Consider the following 4613-nt stretch of genomic DNA (forward strand, 5'->3'; position numbering starts at 1 on the left):
TGTCCTTGGACCAATCCTCTTCACTTTATATATGCTTCCTTTAGGCAATATTATCAGGAAACATTCCATAAGCTTTCATTGTTATGCAGATGATACTCAGTTATATCTATCGATCAAGCCAGATGAAACTCATCAGTTAGCTAAACTTCAAATGTGCCTTCAGGATGTCAAAACCTGGATGACCTGTAATTAAACGCATTATCTAAAGATATAGTTTCCCTTGATGGCATCGCCCTGGCCTCCAGCACTACTGTGAGGAGTCTTGGAGTTATCTTTGATCAGGACATGTCGTTTAAGTCTCACATTAAGCAAATTTCAAGGACCGCCTTTTTTCACCTATGTAATATTTGTTACTTCAAGTCTGGATTACTGCAATTCCTTATTATCAGGCTGCTTGAAAAAGTCCATTAAGACTCTTCAGCTGATCCAGAATGCTGCAGCACGTGTTCTGACAGGAACCAGGAAAAGAGATCACATTTCTCCTGTTTTAGCTTCTCTGCATTGGCTCCAGTAAAATCCAGAATAGAATTTTAAATCATTCTTCTTACCTACAAAGCTCTTAATGGTCAGGCACAATCTTATCTTAAAGAGCTCATAGTACCTTACTACCCCACCAGAGCACTGCGCTCCCAGAATGCAGGGTTACTTGTGGTTCCTAATGTCTTCAGAATGGGAGCCAGAGCCTTCAGCTATCAAGCTCCTCTCCTGTGGAACCAGGTTCCAGTTTGGGTTCAGGAGGCAGACACCATCTCCACATTTAAGAGTAGGCTTAACACTTTTCTCCCTTAGGGCTGTCTCAGGTGAGTCCTGAACCATCCCTTAGTTATGCTGCTATAGGCCTAGACTGCCGGGGGATTTCCTATGATGCACTGAGCTGTGTGGAGTCTGGATCTGTTCCTGCTCGACACCCTCTGCTACAGCAACTATTGTTACTAGTCCTATTGTTATTATTGTTATTATAATCATTAACATTATCATTAACACTACTATAAATATCTGTACCATTTTTCATTTAGTCTATAGCAACATCACCTTTACTGTCTGAACCACTGTGTGTATATTGTGTAGGCTGCCTCCCTCCCCTCTCTCTCCTTCCATCCCTCTCTTTTTCTCTCTGTTCCTCTCTCTCTCTCTCTCTCTCCTGCCCTCTCTCTCTCCTTCACCCAACAGGTGGAGGCAGATGGCCCCACCCTGAGCCATGGTTCTGCTCGAGGTTTCTGCCTCTTAAAAAGAAGTTTTTCCTTGCCTCTGTCGCCTAGTCCTTGCTTTTGGTGGGAATTGTTGGGCTTCTGTAAATATCATCAGAGTATGGTCTAGACCTGCTCTTTTATGAAAAGTGCTATATAAATAACATTTAATTTAATTGAAATGTTTATCTTTGCATCTGAAAATGAAACTGAAGTTGATTAACTGGCGAAAAAATTGGCTTGGTGCCACTCTTGGCAGTAGGCCTACCTGTAGGTCACAACTGTTGTTGCACCTGCTCTTTATCACTTCCCATTTCTTCATGTTACCACCCCAACAGTTAGTTTAGTTTGTTAAGTCTGCAGACTGTCACCGATTGTCCTAGTGAATGAAGACAGAAATAAATCTGGCAGAAAGCTCCATGGTGTTGCGTTTGTTAAATGAGTTTAGTCATTCCTTGATAAATAAAACACTGCGTGAATTCTAAATATCTCTTTTTGAGGCTGAGTAAGAGAACGCACTCCATATCGTGGTTGCGTGCGTGTGTTACACATCAAGGATCACCCGTTCACCACACGAACATTGACGGACAGCAAGCCAACCAATACTTATTGTAGGTTTCTCTGCGTGAGAAATATAAGTTTGGTGTGTCCACAGACAGAAGAAACTCTGCAGAAGAAACAGAATTCAACTTTTAGCTTCTATTAAATGTAGACGCACTGATGGAGTTTAGGATTGATCAGGAGGACGGCTGCTTTACTCCATACAGTTTGTCTGTATGAACCTGGACTGTGTGTGAGACCTTTTGTGGAAGAATACAAAATATTAATTAACTTTATATTCTGACTAATATGAAGTTATGCTGCTGTGTCCCGTGCGTGAACGCGCACTCTCTCTTAATGGAGAGACGCTTCACCTTATTCCACCCATACCGAATGTCACAAATTGTATCGTCCAAACCTCTGCCCGAAACCAGCAGTGCTCTCTGTTAGTGAACGCACAAGGTTTTCATGTGCTTATTGTGTTTCCCCAGGTGTGGACACTGAGCGTGGAATAGTTTTCAAGTTGAACTTCAATGATAGTAGAGATGGTATAATAAGCTGTGCCCGTGTGCCGTCCATTTAAGTTGATCGTGTTATATGTGTTTTCTATTCGAATTATTTTATTTATACATACATCCATAACCTATACATATAACTACTTTAAGCAAAAATGTCTTCCCGCGTGCCTACAAGAGAGCTACAAACGTCAAAACAGGCAGTCTTCTATTTTTTATTTATTTATTTTTTTTACACAATAGCTGAATGTAATTAATCTACAGGTTTTCATGATATTACTCTTACTGGCACTTTGGGTTTTAGAGTTTCCATTATTAGTCAGTCTCCTGTCACCTGCACCATTTGATAATCGGGTAGGCTAAGGGGTAGCCTAATTTAATCTTACAAATAGCCTATAGTAGCGTAGATGTAAACTTACCTGTATTACACAGACTCTGTGAAATTTTTTTATAGCGCTGTTTGGTGAAGAAAAACTGTAGACACAATCCCCAAACGAAAGTTTAGCCTATGGTCTGCCTTTGATCCACACAACTCGCACATCCGCTTGCTTTGAGGTCATATCGCGGTGAAGTTAGGTTTAAGTTGGATATTCGACACCCATCCACCCAGGATCCAGTGTTGGCAATATACGTGCGGTTAGCTCACCTCCGAATGCTCGCTTTTAACCATCGGGGTTTAACTTAGGAACCATCAATAAATTACTATTGTTAAAAGAGTGTTATGGGAAAATCATCATCTATTTCAATAGCTTCAATGTCATGGGATCCAAGGACACAAAACCAATGCCGAATTGTAGTAGTACACTGGGGAAATGAGACACACTTCTTCATATAAACTTTGAGTGCACAAATGAATTTATATTAATATTTATTAATAATTTATGGAAAATAATGCTTTCCCCTCCCCTCCAAAAGCTTCCATGTCATGTGAAACAGAGACTCCAAACCAATGCCGATTCCTTGACTAAGCAAATGAGACAGACCTTTCATATTGGATCTGGTGCATTTTTTAATTTATATTATTTGATAACTTTTTTTCAATTTTTAATAACTTCCATGTCATGTGATTCAGTGACTCCAAACCAGTGCTGAACTGGGTGTTGTGGTGGCAGCCCGGCTGACGGTGAGTGTCCTGTTCATTTCTCCTTTTTTGCTTGTGATTCTGTTTTTCCTGTACTCCGCCTGCCTCCCTGTGTCTCCTCCCCTGCCTGTGCTCTGCCTCTCTCTCTCCCTCCGCTCCTGAGCCCAGCGAACGACCCGCACCTGCACCTCGTCAGCCACCTCCTCTGCCTGCCACACCTGCCAGCAATCAGCCTCATCTCTGGCAGTACTTCTGTCAACCCCGGCTTGATCGTCGTTGCTCCTTACCTGGTGCCACTTCATCACTCAAGCTCTTAGGTACTCTGCGTCATTTCTGTTTCCCTGTGCCTGGTTCCCACAGTGTCTAACCCTGTCGGTCTGTCTGTCTCCCCTCCAGGTCCACTCACCGCCATCCTCCGTTCCGTCAGCTGGGCTTGCCACCCTGCCCTCTCCCCTCGGACCTCTTCCACGGCGTCCTCCGGGCTCTTCCCCGTGCCTCTTTACTCCCTCGGTCCCGAGAGCCCCCGACTCCCTTGTCTCAGTCTCCTTGGTTGCCCGTGTTTCATCGGCGTCCGCCTCTCCCTCACCTCCACTCCCTCAACCCCTTTTCCCCTTCAATAAAGCCTGTTCTTCCCGAGTGTTGCGTTTGGGTCCACTCTGTCCCCACACCACAACACTGGGCAAATGAGATACACCTCTTCATATTAACTTTAAGTGCATATTTTATTTTATTTTAATGTTAAATTTTTTTATGGAAATAATATTTGTCTTTAATAGCCTCCATGTCATGTGACCTAGAGGCTCCAAAGTGCTTTTATATTTAGTTTATACATATATGCTTAAATATAATATGAAGAGCTGTACCTCATGGAAGCTATTGAAAAAACTAGAAATTAGAACATGCGCTCAAATGTAACATGAAGACGTGTGTCTCATTTGCTTAGTGTAGTTCTACAATTCTGCATTGGATTGGAGTCATAGAATCAACTGACATGGAAGCCAATCAAAAAAAAATATACATACCAAATGAAAGAATGAAGTCTTGGGCAGAAGTTTTGTATTCATTATGTCTTCCTATCTTATCTCATTATGGAGCTGTAGACTGTTGAATAGAGAGCGTGCACTTGTGACAATTTGCCCCATCGGCAGGTAAGTTGACTCACTGGATTATCAAACAGTTAGAACACTTAATTGTGAATATTGATTTCAATTTCAAATTGTAACCAGAACTAAAAAATAAAATCCATCAACAATCAAGCCTAGAGAATTTGGAAAATAAATAATTTAATCA

The 4613-nt window shown here is 41.9% G+C and overlaps 1 long non-coding RNA gene across 1 annotated transcript; it reads left to right on the forward strand.

The window, feature by feature from the left end:
* The first annotated feature begins 3532 nt into the window (after positions 1–3532).
* On the forward strand, positions 3533–3960 carry LOC119883433. The gene is made up of 2 exons (XR_005440644.1): positions 3533–3640; positions 3720–3960. It is a non-coding gene; the product is annotated as an uncharacterized LOC119883433 (long non-coding RNA).
* Positions 3961–4613: the final 653 nt, after the last annotated feature.

The sequence above is a fragment of the Micropterus salmoides genome, unplaced genomic scaffold (genome assembly GCF_014851395.1).
Source record: "Micropterus salmoides isolate LMB-PRFRI ecotype aquatic unplaced genomic scaffold, ASM1485139v1 Ms_hic_scaffold_3, whole genome shotgun sequence".
In the NCBI taxonomy this organism is placed as follows: Eukaryota; Metazoa; Chordata; class Actinopteri; order Centrarchiformes; family Centrarchidae; genus Micropterus; species Micropterus salmoides.